The sequence below is a fragment of the Oncorhynchus masou genome, chromosome 7 (assembly GCF_036934945.1).
Source record: "Oncorhynchus masou masou isolate Uvic2021 chromosome 7, UVic_Omas_1.1, whole genome shotgun sequence".
In the NCBI taxonomy this organism is placed as follows: Eukaryota; Metazoa; Chordata; class Actinopteri; order Salmoniformes; family Salmonidae; genus Oncorhynchus; species Oncorhynchus masou.
The window spans coordinates 14,911,894-14,930,283 of record NC_088218.1 but is presented as its reverse complement, the minus strand read 5'-3'; positions in this window follow the sequence as shown (position 1 = coordinate 14,930,283).

Sequence of the window (18,390 nt, the reverse complement as noted above, 5' to 3'; positions counted from 1 at the left end):
TGGCTACCGAAACGAACCGAAAATGCAGTCACCTACAACGTCAAACTTTTTCCGGATTAACTACATAATATCGACCGAAACATGGCAAACGTTGTTTGGAATCAGTCCTCAAGGTGTTTTTTCACATATCTCTTCATTGACATGCAGTTCGTGGAAGCTTGCTTTACTCTCTGTATCGTATGGAAAAATACTGGCAGGTGACTTTTGCGCACCAATTTCGGCGCAGGACACCGGGCGGACACGTGGTAAATGTGGTCTCTTATGGTCAATCTTCCAATGATCTGCCTACAAATACGTCACAATGCTGCAGACACCTTGGGGAAACGACAGAAAGGGCAGACTTACTCCTCTCGCGTTCACAGCCATATAAGGAGATCATGGAAAACAGAGCCTCAAAAATCCTTGTCATTTCCTGGATGCCATCTCATCTTGGTTTTGCCTGAAGCTCACGTTATAGGGCACGCACAGAGAAGATCTTTGTATTTCTGGACACGTCAGAGTGTTTTCTTTCGAACGGTAGCAATTATATGCATAGTCGAGCATCTTTTTGTGACAAAATATCTTGTTTTAAACGGGAACGTTTTTCATCCAAAAATGAAATAGCGCCCCCATAGATGTAAGAGTTACTCCAGATTTCACGCTGTAGTGATGTGTTGATGACTGAATGATTGTGTTGTACACAACATCTGAACACCAATTCTGTTTCAGCACTTTGGCTTAAGATTGGGAAAAAATACAAACTTGATTGGTGAAAGCAATACAGAGGAAGGTCCATATAGGGCTGGGTTCAGACATCACCAACATACATATCCCTATCTGAACCCTTCAGATCTATGGCTCGTGAGCCGGGGAAAGGGACTAGTTAAAAATAGACTTAGAGATCAGTCTCATTGCATGTACTGGATGACTTCTCAGCTCGGTTCGCTTAATGGATCACACAACAGGACAGACAATTCCTAAATCAAGTGTCCACTCCTTCCTTCTGAGACATGCTGCTGTGCAAAACAAATGCACTTGAAAGCGCAGTGTGTTTATTTTATCTGCAACAATTGCATTCCAACCTGCATGTCCTGCCAATCCTTTGTGAATTTGAGGTGTTTGATATTTATATTTTTTAATAAAGGAGTTGATGAGTTCTATGTTTGATTTTATTATTATGACCTCTGACATTGATCAGATTTTTTTCAAACCTATATGTGTGTGTGTGTGTGTCGGTCTGTGTACCTCTATATTAAATAGCAGGTTATGCAGTGCCTCACAAGCATTTTTTTTCCTGCTTTGTCTTTGTCTCTCTCCTGGATTTACAGAGGCAGTTCCCAAACCCACAATCACTTCAGCCTGTAACTCCAACAAAACCTTGTGCCTTACCTGTGAAGGCACCACCACTGATGCTGAACCCATCACATACAGCTGGAGAGGGGTTGTGGGAGGTCTTAGACAAACAGCTGATTGTCTCTAAGGATGACACTGGCAAATCAACCAACAGCTGAAGAAGTCAGCGAGCCAGTTGGACAGGTGTTTGGCTCAGGTGAGTGGTATAGATAGGCCAGGGTGGTAGGTGTCCTAGTCGTTAAGATCGTTGAGCCAGTCACCGAAAGGTTGCTTGTTCGAATCCCTGAGCCGACGAGGTCAAAAATGTCTGAGGTGGTGCAGGTGAACATAACAGTAAGAGCAGCAACATTCACCCTCTTGCTCGTTAGTAGGCTATCTTAATGTGGTTTTGGATATATTAGATTTGTGTTTTGGGATTTTCGAAGGCTAAAAAAGTCACAATGCTCAAGTGAACCCTCAAGTGAAAATGTGGGGTTAGTAAGTGCTAAGTTATAGGTGAGGGGGAGCAAGTAGTGCTACCAATGTCTACATTTAGCTCACAACCAGTAATTCTGAAGGTCACCTTCACTGGTTCTACCTGTATTTACAGTAGTGTTTTTTTCACCTTTATTTAACCAGGTAGGCTAGTTGAGAACAAGTTCTCATTTGCAACTGCGACCTGGCCAAGATAAAGCATAGCAATTTGACACATACAACACAGATACACATGGAATATACAAAACTTAGTCAATAATACAATCGAACAAAAGAAAACAAAAAGTCTCTATACAGTGAATGTAAATGAGGTAAGTTAAGAGAGTTATGGCAATAAATAGGCCATGTGTCACGACCATCTTCCTGGAAATGACCGGACCAAGGTGCAGCGTGGTGAGTGTACCTTTACTTTTATTTAGAATGTCGCCAACAAGAAACGAAGGTGAAGCTTACAAGGGCTATAGTGCCACTAACAAATATAACTACCCACAGCTAAGGTGGCAAAACTGGCTGCCTGAGTATGATTCCCAATCAGAGACAACGATGGACAGCTGCCTCTGATTGAGAACCACACCTGGCCAAACACAAAGAAATAGAAAACAGAAATAAAGAAACTAGAATGTCCACCCTAGTCACACCCTGGCCTACCCAAAATAGAGAACATAAGCCTTTCTATGGCCAGAGATTGACACCATGCTGGCGAAGTAATTACAATATAGCAATAAATACTGGAATGGTAGATGTGCAGAAGATTAATGTGCAAGTAGAGACACCGGGGAGCAAAGGAGCAAGATAAATAAATACAGTATGGGGGTGAGGTAGGTAGATAGATGGGCTGTTTACAGATGGGCTATGTACAGGTACAGTGATCTGTGAGCTGCTCTGACAGCTGGTGTTTACAGCTAGTGAGGGAGATATAAGTCTCCAGCTTCAGACATTTTTGCACTTCGTTCCAGTCATTGGCAGCAGAGAACTGGAAGGAAAGATGACCAAAGGAGGAATTGGCTTTGGGGGTGACCGGTGAGATGTACCTGCTGGAGCGCGTGCTATGAGTGGGTGCTGCTATTCTGACCAGTGAGCTGAGATAAGGCGGGGCTTTACCTAGCAGAGACTTGTAGATAACCTGGAGCCAGTGGGTTTGGCAACGAGTATGAAGCGAGGGCCAACCAACGAGAGCGTACAGGTCGCAGTGGTGGGTAGTGTATGGGGCTTTGGTGCCAAAACGGATGGCACTGTGATAGACTGCATTTAATTTGTTGAGTAGAGTGTTGGAGGCTATTTTATAGATGACATCCCCAAAGTCGAGGATCGGTAGGATGGTCAGTTATACAAGGGTATGTTTGGCAGCATGAGTGAAGGATGGTTTGTTGTGATATAGGAAGCCGATTCTAGACTTAATTTTGGATTGGAGATGCTTAAATGGCTGCAATCCCGTTAATGCAAGCGTTATGACAACAGCCAGTGAAAGTGCAGGGCGCCAATTTCAAAACATTAAAAATCTCATAATTAAAATTCCTCAAACATACATGTATCTCATAGCATTTTAAAGCTAATCTTGTTGTTAATCCCACCACAGTGTCCGATTTCAAATATGCTTTACAGCAAAAGCACCACAAATGATTATGTTAGGTCACCACATAGCCACAGAAAGACACAGCCATTTTCCAGCAAAAGATTTTCCAGCCAGAATCACAAAAACCACAAATAGAGATAAATCACTAACCTTTGATCATCTTCACCAGATGACACTCATAGGACTTCATGTTCCACAATACATGTATGTTTAGTTTGATAAAGTTCATATTTATCAAAATATGAGTTTACATTGGCGCGTTACATTCACTAGTTCCAAAAATATCCAGTGATTTTGTATAGCCACATCATTCAACAGAAATACTCATCATAAATGTAGATGATGATACAAGTTATACACATGGAATTATAGATATACCTCTCCTTAATGCAACCGCTGTGTCAGATTTCAAAAAAACTTAACGAAAAAAGAAACCCATGCAATAATCTGAGACGGCGCTCAGAAGTAAAAGTCACAACAGCCGCAAAGATGGCGTCAACATAAACAAGAAATTGCATGATAAATGTTCTCTTACCTTTGATGATTTACATCAGAAAGCACTCCAGGAATCCCAGGTCCACAATAAATGTTTCTTTTGATCGATAATGTCCGTTATTTATGTCCAAATACCTTCTTTTGTTAGCGCATTTGGTATACATATCCAAACGCTCATTCTGGTCAGATTTACATTGGACAAATTATATTACAAGTTGAAGAAACATTTCAAACTAGGTACAGAATCAATCATTAGGATGTTTTTAACATATAGCTTCAATAAAGTTCCAACCGGAGTATTCCTTTCTGTCTTCATGAGCAATGGAACGCTAGTGGATACCATGAGGAATAAGCGTGATCAGAAAATGGCTGACTGCCAGACACTTGATAGATTCTGCTCTCATTCAGTCCCACAACACCGTAGAAGTCTCATTCAAATTTCTATTGATGGTTGACATCTAGTGGAAGCCCTAGGCAGTGCAACATCATTAATATCTCAAGGGGATTTCATTGGGGACTCTGGTGTATACATACAAAGCTCAGATTTCTCACTTCCTGTTTTGATTTCTCCTCAGGATTTTGCCTGCCATATGAGTTCTGTTATACTCACAGACATCATTCAAACAGTTTTAGAAACTTTAGAGTGTTATCTATCCAATACTAATAACAATATGCATATATTAGCAACTGAGACTGAGGAGCAGGCCATTTACTTTGGGCAACTTAGTCATCCAAGCTACTCAATACTGCCCCCCAGCCATAAGACGTTAATGTGTGTCTGGAAGGAGAGTTTACAGTCTAAACAGACATCTAGGTATTTGTAGTTGTCCACGTATTCTAAGTCAGAGCCGTTCAGAGTAGTGATGCTGGACGGGCGAGCAGGTGCGGGCAGTGACTGATTGAATAGCATGCATTTAGTTTTACTTGCGTTTAAGAGCAGTTGGAGGCCACGGAAGGAGAGTTGTATGACATTGAAGCTCGTCTGGAGGTTAGTTTACACAGTGTCCAGAAGTATACAGAATGGTGTCATCTGCGTAGAGGTGGATCAGAGAATCACCAGCAGCAAGAGCGACATCATTGATGTATACAGAGAAGAGAGTTGGCCCGAGAATTGAACCCTGTGGCACCCCCATACAGACTGCCAGAGGTCCGGACAACAGGCCCTCGGATTTGACACACTGAACTCGATTTGACACACTGAAATCAGTGTCACGCCCTGACCATAGAGAGCCCTTGTTTTTCTATGGTGTAGTAGGTCAGGGTGTGCCTAGGGGGTATTCTAGTTGAACTTTTCTATGTTGTGTTCTAGTTTATATTTTCTATGTTGGTGTTTTGTATGGTTCCCAATTAGAGGCAGCTGGTAATTGTTGTCTCTAATTGGGGATCATATTTAAGTAGCTTTTTTCCCACCTGTGTTTGTGGGATATTGTGTTGTGTTTGTGCTCTACGTCGTCACGTTTTGTTGTTTGTTTATTGATAAATTGTTTTTGCTTAAAGTTTCACTTTGAAATAAATATGTGGAACTCAACATCCGCTGCGCCTTGGTCCCATTATTACGACAACTGTGACAGAATATCCCACCAACAAAGGACCAAACAGTGTGAAAATAAAGTAAGGGAGTTTTGGACTTGGGAGGACATGAGGACACGAGACCCTTCCTTGGCGGGGAGTCGCCAAGGAGCATAGGGGGAAAGCGGCAACACCGGGGACCGCGGCCACAGAAACTCCAAGATTATTTTTAGGGGGAGCACATGGAGCTGGCGGCTGAGCAGAGGGAAGAGCCAGAGACTGTCAGGGAGGCGATAAGAGAAGTGGTCGGTCGACCCAAGGAGCGTACCAGATTCCGCCTGGGAATCGATGGAACAGTGTGAGGAAGGATACTGGAGAATGGAGTTAGCTAGGAGTATGTGGCAACACAGGCGTTTGGAGGAGCATGTAATCAGTCCGGCGAAACCTATGCCGGCTCCACACATCAGATCTCCAGTGCGCCTCTCCAGCCCGGTACGTCCTGTGCCTGCTCCCCGCACTCGCCCTGAAGAGCCAGAGACCGTCAGGGAGGCAATGGGGAAGTTGGGAGAGAGAGAGATGAGAGAGATTTTGTGCAAGTGTGTTCTGCTCAACATCCGACCAGAGGATCCGGTTAGCAATCTGGTGCAACCTGGGCCGGCTCCACGCTTCTGGCCTCCAGTGCGCCTCTCCAGTCCGGTACGTCCTGTGCCTCCTCCTTTCACTCGCCCTGAATTGCGTGTCACCAGTCCGGTGCAACCTGTGCCGTCCCCACGCATCAGGCCTCCAGTGCGCCTCCCCAGTCCGGTACGTGCTGTGCCTGCTCCTCGCACTCGCCCTGAAGGGCGTGTAACCAGTCCGGTGCCACCTGTACCGGCCTCCAGTGTGCATTCACAGTCCAGAGCTTCTGGCGACGGTTCACAGTCTGGAGCTTCCGGCGACGGTTCACAGTCCGGAGAGTCCAGGCACGGCATCCAGGCACGGCGTCCAGGCACGGCGTCCAGTCCCGCTCCAAGGCTGGTACCTTCCTCTGCGCCGGTGCCCAGTCCAGGCCCAGTGTCCAGTCCCGCTCCAAGACAGGAGCCTTCCTCTGTGCCCGTGCCCACTCCAGGCCCGGCGTCCAGGCCCAGCGTCCAGGCCGCTCCATGGCCGGAGCCTTCTTCTGCACCGGTGCTCAGTCCAGGCACGGCGTCCAGTCCAGCACCAAGGGGTACGCCCTGACCATAGGGAGTCCTTGTTTCTCTATGGTGTAGTAAGTCAGGGCGTGACTAGGGGGTATTCTAGTTTAAAATGTCTATGTTGTGTTCTAGTTAATATTTTCTACATTGGTGTTTTGTATGGTTTCCAATTAGAGGCCACTAGTAATTATTGTCTCTAATTGGGGATCATATTTAAGTCGCTTTTTTTCCCACCTGTGCTTGTGGGATATTGTTTTGTGTTTGTGCACCGCGTAGTCACGTTTCATTGTTTGTTTATTAATTTATTGTTTTTACTTAAAGTTTCACTTTGAAATAAATATGTGGAACTCAACATCCTCTGCGCCTTGGTCCAGTTCTTGGGACAACCGTGACAATCAGAGAAGTAATTCAGGTGTGCATGTTGCTTATTGGTGCTATCTGATGTGTCCTCATTATTGAAGTAGCTTAGAGTATAAATGTGGGTGAAATTTTCAACAGCTCAGAGCTTGTGATCTTGCAAAATAAAGCAACTTTATTTAGTCATTTTTCAGAGAGCTCGACCTAGAAGAAGCCAGTGAGATGATGACCTTGTTTCGCAAACACCCAAAATATGTAGATCTCGAGCAGCAGAAATGACTAGCCTACTACTAGTATGTGTTTGTAATTGCCTTTTAAACCTTTTGGGGATAGGGGGCAGCATTTTCACTTTTGGATGAATAGCGTGCCCAGAGTGAACTGCCTCCTACTCTGTCCCAGATGCTAATATATTCATATTATTATTAGCATTGGATAGAAAACAATCTGAAGTTTCGAAAACTGTTTGAATGATATCTGTGAGTATAACAGAACTCATATGGCAGGCGAAAACCTGAGAAAAATCCAACCAGGAAGTGGGACATCTGAGGTTTGTAGTTTTTCAAAGCTTGGCCTACCGAATACACATTGAGATATGGATGAGGCTGCACGTCCTACGGCTTCCACTAGATGTCAACCGTCTTTAGAAACTGGTTTGAGGATTCTACTATAAAGGAGGGGATCATGAGACCTCTTTGAGTCAGTGGTCTGGCAGAGAGCCTTGGTCTCATGACGCGCGCTCCCGCCAGAGTTACTTCTCGTTCCAGTGCTTTTCTGAAGACAAAGGAATTCTCTGGTTGGAACATTATTGATGTTTTATGTTAAAAACATCCTAAAGATTGATTCCATACATCATTTGACATGTTTATAAAGGACTGTAACGGAACTTTTAGAGTTTTTGTCTGGATGGATTACTGGGAAGAACACGCTAACAACAAGTGGCTATTTGGACATAAATGATGGAACTTTATGGAACAAATCAGTCATTTATTGTCGAACTGGGATTCCTGGGAGTGTCTTCCGATGAAGATCATCAAAGGTAAGAAAATATTTATGGTGTTGTTTCTAACTTTGTTGATTCCAAAATGGCGGATATTCCTCTGGCTATTTTGGCTTCTGAGCGCCGTTCTCAGATTATGCTTTTTCCGTAAAGTTTTTTTCAAATCTGACACAGCGGTTGCATTAAGGAGAAGTCTATCTTTAATTCTGTGAATAACATTTGTATCTTTTATCAATGTTTATTATGAGTATTTCTGCAAAATCACCGGATGTTTCGAATCAAAACATTACTGCACGTAAGGCGCCAATCTAAACTGAGATTTTTGGATATAAATATGCACATTATCGAACAAAACATACATGTATTGTGTAACATGATGTCCTATGAGTGTCATCATCAAAGGTTAGTGATTAATTTTATCTATATTTCTGCTTTTTGTGACTCCTATCTTTGGCTGGAAAAATGGCTGTGTTTTTCTACTTGGCTATGACCTAACATACATTAAGGGAACATTTTGACATTTGCCATATGGTTAGTGAGAAAGTCCACATTGCAAATGTACGGTCCCTTACTAGACGTCCGAAAACATTTCTAAACTTCACGGATGGCCTCGGGCCGTGCAGCAGGGCCGGATCTTCCAGGAAGTCATCAAACAAAGTCTCTCAGACATTCGGTTTCTGTTTTATGAAATGTTAAAATTTTGGTCATTTTTCCACCGTCCCGGTAAATCACACAAGAGGGCGAGTGGAATCATATTGCAAATGTTCAAAACATCACCAATCACGACATGGCCTTATCTCCTAAACGGAAAAGACTTCGAAGACGAAACTTGGTGAGCATAGGTTTGGCATCATGGGACGTTGGCCCCGAACAAGAGGGCGTCCAGGCCTCAACAGTTTTTGAGTTATGGACATTTTTCTGGGATTAAAGGTCAAAAATGAAAATAGAGCAATAATTTTTCCGCTTCATGTCAAAGGAAATTAACCTACTGTGTCAATAAAAAAAGAAGCAGCCATTTATCTATCGTAATTTAAGAGAAATCGTACAATGTCAAATTGGTGATGTTCAATTGATTTTATTTTTTTAAGTTACAGATCCAGTTGCAGCGTGTTCAGATGAATCTTTTTGAATTGTGTTTCCGAGCTATGCGAGATTTCTGTGATTTTCTGAAATAACACACACTCATTCAGCCCTGTAAATGAGTCAGTTCTTAACATAACGACTTAAAACTCAATATGATATGTGTTTACTTTCAGCATCCTGTGTAAACCCGGAAGTGCCTTAAGATTGTGTCATAGGGGGTGTTTCGAAGGGTTAAAAAGGTCTGATCTTTTCAAAACTAAATATGGGTTATTAGTCAACCCTCATGAACTGTAAATCAGTCATTTCTCCCAACTGATGTCAATGAAAAGCTCTCTCTCACACACACACAGCAAGGATGGAGTGACAAAGTGCGGCGCAAAAAGACACTCAGAGCCTGCAATGGCATTACCATAATCTCTAGGCTGTGCCGAGTTCAACGAGATGCCTCGCTAGACTCTAGCTTGTTTGGTCTGAGCTCATAATGAAGCCTGGCCCTACATTGCAGGTGCTTTTGGGTGACAGCGGGAGAACAGTTAGGGTGAGAAGCACAATTCCTGACGTCCTCCCGATCGGAAGGAACATTCTTGACGTCCTCCCGATCGGTGCAAGCCTAACCTTGACCATGTGGCATTAACCCTTAAAAGTTAAAAGAAGGTGTTTACATCCAACAGTTTTCAATGACTTCTCTCCCCATAGGAATACATTGCCTGCACTCCTAAATTCAACCTGAAGCCTATGTGGGTTATGAATGTCTTATGAACGTGTCTTCCATGACAATCCATCAGGCCACTATGAGGTCTACCTGCGTTGATTCTAAGCTTCCTGGAGCAACCGGAAGTGGTTAAAATCACCCTAAAAGTGTTTTTCCATACCCAACCAGCAGTTTGTGATAAATAGTGCATTCAACCCTGTGTAAATCGGTCAGTTCTTAACGTAAACACTTAAAACTCAGGATTCTGTAAAGGCATACCCCAATCAGGATATGTGTTTATTTATAGCTTCCTGTGCCTATCAGAAGTGCCTTAAATGGTGTCATAGGGGCTGTTTCGAAGGGTTAAAAAGGTCTGATATTTTCAAAACTTCATATGTGTGATTAGGCAACCCCCATGAACTGTAAATCAGTCATGTCTCCCATAAAATTTCCAAGAAGAAAATCACACACACACAGCTAGGACATAGGGATGTAGAGACAGACAATGCCTGCAATAGTTACCTTTGTTCGAACTAAAAAATAACTGTCAGATCTAGAGTTCTGAAACTTTAGAAACCTGTTTTAGACCTCAGGTCGATAGTGCGTGGTGAGTTACGTGGCACTAGAAGGTTCTCGGACCAAGAAACAGCCTTGTACATTTGCAATAACGTCAATTCATTTGGACCGTTATGAAAATTACAACATTTAGAAATGTCCCAGAGTCGCAAGACTAGGTCCATTGAAACCGGCTCGGCCCATAGAGATGAACCCTAACGTTTCTGTCCGATAGCTCATTCAAGGACCCCGTAGCAAGGCATGGAAGAAAGTGGATTTTCAGCACCAATTAGGGTCTTGCTCGGGTACCGAATGACCCATCGAGCCGAAACTCGGGATTCGGGGTCGCCTCACATAGATCTACACATAATATCAGAACTGGACCCGTAGCTAGAACGTAACTACGTGTTTTACATTTTTATTATGTTTTAAATTGAAGGCGCTGTGAATTATGTGCCAGCTCTGAAATATGTGATAGTTGGCTTTTAAACGAGTTGGAAAAAGTGGGTTTGGTGTCAGATGGTATCAGTTTGGTGTCAGAATGACATCTAATTGACTGATGGACACTGACTTGCTAGTTGACTTTTGTACATTTGCAATATGTTTTAACAGAGAGGGACCATCACCAAAATGACATTCTGAAATCAACACTAAAAATGGCGTCGCCATAGTCTCCAGACCGTGCCGAGATGCCCCGCTTGACCGTAGCTCGTTCTGAGTGCAGCAACCGTGAAAAAAGCAGACTCAAAATGAAGCCTGGCCCTAAATTTCAGGGGCTTTTGGGGGACAGCGGCACAACCGTTAGGTTTAAAAGGACAATTCAACCACAGGAATGTTCCTAAGGTTCTCCCGATCTCTGCAAGCCTAACCTTGACCGTGTGGCATTAACCCTTAACCTCTCTAGGCAACCCGACGCGCTTGCGTCCCACCTTGCCAACAATAAATGCAAATGCGCTACACCAAATGCTAATAGCACTCGTTAAAACTCAAACGTTCATTAAAATTCACATACAGGGTACTAAATTCAAGCTACACTCGTTGTGAATCTAGCCAACGAGTCAGATTTGTAAAATGCTTTTCGGCGAAAGCACGAGTAGCTATTATCTGATAGCAGGCAACACGCCGAAATACCAGAAGGGGACATAAACAAAGGAATTAGCGTAGCCGGCGCTACACAAAACGCAGAAATAAAATATAAAACATTCATTACCTTTGACGAGATTCTTTTTTGGCACTCCTATATGTCCCATAAACATCATTATTGGGTCTTTTTTTCGATTAAATCGGTCCATATATACCCTAAATTTCGATCTATGAAAAGTGTGTGATCCAGGAAAAACAGCGTTTTAAAATGCAACGTCATTTTTTTAAATTAAAAAAGTCGACGATAAACTTTCACAAAACACTTTGAAATACTTTTGTAATCCAACTTTAGGTATTAGTAAACGTTAATAATCTATCAAATTGATCACGGGGCGATGTGTATTCAATAGCTCCACGTCTTGAACTCATGGTCGAAAATTTCTCCTCCAAAACATCCTGTCGGAGACCGGAAGGAATGGGCTCTCTCTTACTCGTTTGACCAAGAAACAAAGCCCAGGCAATTGACAAGACTGGCGACATCGCGTGGAAGCTGTAGGACTTGCAATCTCAGCCCTATGTAATTTGGTTTCCCATTATTAACAATACATGCAAGTGGCGCATTGATACTTTTTCCAGTTTTCAGTGATCAGTTTTTCTTGCGCTTTTCGATGAAACACAGGCTCTGTTATAGTCACAGCCGTGATTTAATCAGTTTTAGAAACGTCCGAGTGTTTTCTATGCACACATACTAATCATATGCATATACTATATTCCTGGCATGAGTAGCAGGACGCTGAAATGTTGCGCGATTTTTAACAGAATGTTCGAAAAAGTAGGTGGTAGGCTTAACAGGTTTTAACAGTAAAACAGGGTTTTTTAATCTCACAGATTACAATGACATCTCTCCCCATAGGAATACATTGCCTGCTCCCCTAAATTAAACCTAGAGCCTATGTGGGTTAATAATGCCTTATGAACCTGTCTTCAATGACAATCCGTCAGGCCACTATGAGGTCTACCTGTGTCGATTCTAAGCTTCCCGGAGCAGCCAGAAGCTGTTAAATTCACCCAAAAGGTATTTTGATGTACATAACCTGCAAATGTGAAAATGACTGCATTCAACCCTGTGTAGATCCGTCAATTCTTAACATAAAGACTTTAAACTCAGGATTCTGTAAGAGCACACCCCAAGCAAGATATGTGTTTACTTGTAGCTTCCTGTGCCAACCGGAAGTGCCTTTAATTGGGGTCACAGTGTCTGTTTCGAAGGGTTAAAAAAGTCACATCTTTCCAAAACTTCCTATGTGGGACAAGGTAACCCTCATGAACTGTAAATCAGTCATTTCTCCCAACAGATGTCAAAGAAAAACCTCTCACTCGCACACACACGCACACAGCAAGGATGGAGTGACAAAGTGTGGTGCTTAAAGACACACAGAGCCTGCAATGGCATTACCATAATCTCTAGGCTGTACCGAGTTCAACGAGGTGCCCCGCTTGACCGTAGCTCGCTCGGTCTAAGCACAGCGACCATGAGAAAAAGTATGCCCAAAATGAAGCCTGGCCCTAAATGTCATTTGCTTTTGGGTGACAGTGAGAGAACCGTTAGGGTGAAAAGCACAATTCGACCTCAGGTACGTTCCTGAGAAACTCCCGATCTGAGCAAGCCTAACCTTGACCGTGTGGCATTAACCCTTAACAGTAAATCAGGGATTTTTGATCTCACAGATTACAATGACATCTCTCCTTTTAGGAATACATTGCCTGCTACCCTAAATTCAACCTAGAGCCTATGTGGGTTAATAATGTCTTATGAACCTGTCTTCGATGACAATCCATCAGGCCACTATGAGGTCTACCTGTGCACAGTGCATTTGCAATATGATTCAACAGTGAAAAAACATCCCCAAATGGACATGAGGAAATCAACACAACGAGCGATGGAGAGGAACGACTATCACTGCCCGGCCATCATGAGTTCATCATGCCAGTCAATTTTGCATTTCTGCAGTATTTTTGAGCATGACAAAAAAAATGGTAAATGCACATTGAAACATACTAAAATGCACAACCGTGCACCTGGAACGGGTTACCAGGAGCACACTTTTAAATGGTTTTTAATGCCATTATGGGGTAGCAAGGGGTCCACGGTTGGGTAGGGAGCACCCCCCACCCGTGCCCATCCAATAGGGGGTGCCCCTTGTCATTTTGGACGTTTTTCAAAAAATTGTTAAAAAACAACAGTCCCACTTCTCCCTCATCATACATGACAAATAAACCATCTAGGTTGATTCATGACTTAACATAGTGCTATATATCATTTTGGCAGGCAAATGGACATAACATCCTGATTTGGCAAGTTCAAATCTTTCATATTGCATTTGGAAATTTCTTATGGCATTTTGCCCCCAAAAAAGTGACTTTTTTACTTTTGACTTCCTATGAATTACATTGTAAAAATAAAAAAATATGATAATTAAATATGACAAAAGTATGTTGATACAGTTATTATACATGTGTAATTGACACAAAAATCGAAAGAATTTCGAAAAACGGTCCAGAAAGCACTTTTTTAAGGGGTTGATAAGTTTTTTCAAATGTTTTGCCATTTTGGACCTTTGACTTCATATGAAATTATATTGCATATGGACAAAACATATGCCTTATGCACAAGTAAAAAAAAATTTTTTTTTAGATAATGATAATAAAATTTGACAAAAGTATATTCATACAGTTCTTACACATGTGTAATTGACAAACAAATCGAAAGAATTTTGAAAAAATGGTCCAGAAAGCACTTTTTTAAGGGGGTGATACGTTTTTGAAAAAATTTTACATTTTTCAAAATTTTACTTTTGGGTCTTGACTTGTGTTACATTTGCAATATGAAAAACCACGGTGGAGCGCACTCGCCATCTGTTGGATTTTTGGAGTGTTACACTTGGCATTTGCCATATGGCATTTGCAATCAACTTTGAATGAAACAACGCCGAATTGAGTGGTATTGGACACCGTGTATGTTTCGTACGGTGCCAATGACTTCCCATTCATTTTTGTCCATTTCTGGGGGGTGTTCCCTTACATAATCATATGTTGTGCTTTCGCTGTAAAGCATTTTTGAATTCGGACACCGATGGGTAGATTAACAAGATGTTTATCTTTGTTTATTTGCTGTATTGGACTTGTTAATGTGTGAAAGTTACATATAAAAAAAAAAAATGAATTTCGCGTACTGCCTTTTCAGAGAAATGTTGTCGAGGGGTTCCGCCTGTGCTAGAAAGATGTACTTGCGATTCTTCACCACCAGTGATGCAGAATGTTGAAATCAAACGGAAGTACAAAGGGCGGGACTCCGCAAGGCGGAGGAATTTAACGGAAAACAGGAAGTGAAAAATGTTCCCCCTTTGTTAGCTTAGCATCCCGTGCAAGCTAATCCTACGTTGATCAGAAATATCACTTCTAAGCACAAAATAGGGTCCTCTCACCATGGAAAGGGTGGGTTTACTAGTGATGTCTGACATTAAACCATTCAGCATACTTTGCTAGCGTTATGTTGACCGGAGCGACAGGGTACATAAATACAGATATGCCCGTGGTCTGCCCACACTTGCTTAGTGCGGTAGGCGGACAGAATACTTTGGTTCGGTCCCCGAGTTTCTAACCTTACTGGCTCTCTGCCCTTGCTCTAGAAGTTAAATAGTACCGTTTGGCCTAACGGACTAAATCTGGAATTTATCACTCATTGCTATCGACACAGGACCGGAGGCACTCCCAAAATATCTTGTTCCAAAATGGAAACACACACACAACCAATTTGTATAGAAATCATTCTGTTTGTACAATTCTGTTTGCACAATTGATATGTAGAATTCCACAGCAAAGTCCAATTCTATTTTAGATTCCTCGCACGGAGGCGTCATAAATGTATATTATCAAAATGACCCAAATGTGCATCCTAGTTTTAAAGTCCTCACAGGTTAATCATGTAACTGTAATTAACTAAGAAGTTGGTGCACCAAGGAAAATATTCAGATTACAAAGTTATAATTTCCTAATATAACTTTTCAGATATTTTATATCTGATCAATTAGTCTTCGAATTAATGAATTATTGACTTTACCTCACGTTAATCTCATTCCAAACGACGTAAATTGTTGGTTATCTGCACGAACCCAGTCTTCACTATGAGTCATCCATATATCAATTGTCTTAAATCATTTATTTATTAACTAACTAAACAATCGCAGAAGAGCACAATCAAACAAAGTAAATATGGTTACAAGAAATGATAGGGGGATGTGCCGGCATGGTGGCTTGGTGTACAAAAGCGAGTGGGGGTCGACTGAGATAAGACAACACACAGTTGATAATTATAACAATTGAAATGCTAATCCTTTTCACATGAATGCTCACTCATTCGGGAACAATTGCAATCAATATACAGTGCCTTGCGAAAGTATTCTGCCCCCTTGAACTTTGCGACCTTTTGCCACATTTCAGGCTTCAAACATAAAGATATAAAATTGTATTTTTTTGTGAAGAATCAACAACAAGTGGGACACAATCATGAAGTGGAACGACATTTATTGGATATTTCAAACTTTTTTAACAAATCAAAAACTGAAAAATTGGGCGTGCAAAATTATTCAGCCCCCTTAAGTTAATACTTTGTAGCGCCACCTTTTGCTGCGATTACAGCTGTAAGTCGCTTGGGGTATGTCTCTATCAGTTTTGCACATGGAGAGACTGAAATCTTTTCCCATTCCTCCTTGCAAAACAGCTCGAGCTCAGTGAGGTTGGATGGAGAGCATTTGTGAACAGCAGTTTTCAGTTCTTTCCACAGATTCTCGATTGGATTCAGGTCTGGACTTTGACTTGGCCATTCTAACACCTGGATATGTTTATTTTTGAACCATTACATTGTAGATTTTGCTTTATGTTTTGGATCATTGTCTTGTTGGAAGACAAATCTCCGTCCCAGTCTCAGGTCTTTTGCAGACTCCATTAGGTTTTCTTACAGAATGGTCCTGTATTTGGCTCCATCCATCTTCCCAACAATTTTAACCATCTTCCCTGTCCCATGTTTGACAGTGGGGATGGTGTGTTCAGAGTGATGAGCTGTGTTGCTTTTACGCCAAACATAACGTTTTGCATTGTTGCCAAAAAGTTCAATTTTGGTTTTATCTGACCAGAGCACCTTCTTCCACATGTTTGGTGTGTCTCCCAGGTGGCTTGTGGCAAACTTTAAACGACACTTTTTATGGATATCTTTAAGAAATGGCTTTCTTCTTGCCACTCTTCCATAAAGGCCAGATTTGTGCAATATACGACTGATTGTTGTCCTATGGACAAGTCTCCCACCTCAGCTGTAGATCTTTGCAGTTCATCCAGAGTGATCATGGGCCTCTTGGCTGCATCTCTGATCAGTCTTCTCCTTGTATGAGCTGAAAGTTTAGAGGGACGGCCAGGTCTTGGTAGATTTGCAGTGGTCTGATACTCCTTCCATTTCAATATTATTGCTTGCACAGTGCTCCTTGGGATGTTTAAAGCTTGGGAAATCTTTTTGTATCCAAATCCGGCTTTAAACTTCACAACAGTATCTCGGACCTGCCTGGTGTGTTCCTTGTTCTTCATGATGCTCTCTGCGCTTTTAACGGACCTCTGAGACTATCACAGTGCAGGTGCATTTATACAGAGACTTGATTACACACAGGTGGATTGTATTTATCATCATTAGTCATTTAGGTCAACATTGGATCATTCAGAGATCCTCACTGAACTTCTGGAGAGAGTTTGCTGCACTGAAAGTAAAGGGGCTGAATAATTTTGCACGCCCAATTTTTCAGTTTTTGATTTGTTAAAAAAGTTTGAAATATCCAATAAATGTCGTTCCACTTCATGATTGTGTCCCACTTGTTGTTGATTCTTCACAAAAAAATACAGTTTTATATCTTTATGTTTTAAGCCTGAAATGTGGCAAAAAGTCGCAAAGTTCAAGGGGGCCGAATACTTTCGCAAGGCACTGTACATGTAATCAGTTACTCCTCAACCCTTGGGGTTTCTACCAGGTGTTTCCAGGGTTGGGTAGGTTACATGAAGTCAGTTACTCCCCAACCCTTGGGGTTTCTACCAGGTGTTTCCAGGGTTGGGTAGGTTACATGTAGTCAGTTACTCCCCAACCCTTGGGGTTTCTACCAGGTGTTTCCAGGGTTGGGTAGGTTACATGTAGTCAGTTACTCCCCAACCCTTGGGGTTTCTACCAGGTGTTTCCAGGGGTTTTACATGTAGTCAGTTACTCCCCAACCCTTGGGGTTTCTACCAGGTTTTCCAGGGTTGGGTAGGTTACATGTAGTCAGTTACTCCCCAACCCTTGGGGTTTCTACCAGGTGTTTCCAGGGTTGGGTAGGTTACATGTAGTCAGTTACTCCCCAACCCTTGGGGTTTCTACCAGGTGTTTCCAGGGTTGGGTAGGTTACATGTAGTCAGTTGCTCCCCAACCCTTGGGGTTTCTACCAGGTGTTTCCAGGGTTGGGTAGGTTACATGTAGTCAGTTACTCCCCAACCCTTGGTTTTCTACCAGGTGTTTCCAGGGTTGGGTAGGTTACATGTAGTCAGTTACTCCCCAACCCTTGGGGTTTCTACCAGGTGTTTCCAGGGTTGGGTAGGTTACATATAGTCAGTTACTCCCCAACCCTTGGGGTTTCTACCAGGTGTTTCCAGGGTTGGGTAGGTTACATGTAGTCAGTTACTCCCCAACCCTTGGGGTTTCTACCTCTGCCCCCCAATGATAACATATTATTGGCCTATTGTATTGGCAAGGAGAGAGATTTTAACAGCTGAAATTGTACATGGTAACCCACACTTCTCCCCTTTATTTTGGCATCAGTTTATTTTAAGGGCTATACATAAACCACACGTAGCATAATAACCACATATCTGTAAACTGATAACTGTTATTGTGGTTAATATGTACAGTTGAAGTCGGAAGTTTACATTTAAACTCAGTTTTTCACAATTCCTGACATTTAATCTTAGTAAAAATTCCCTGTCTTAGGTCAGTTCGGAT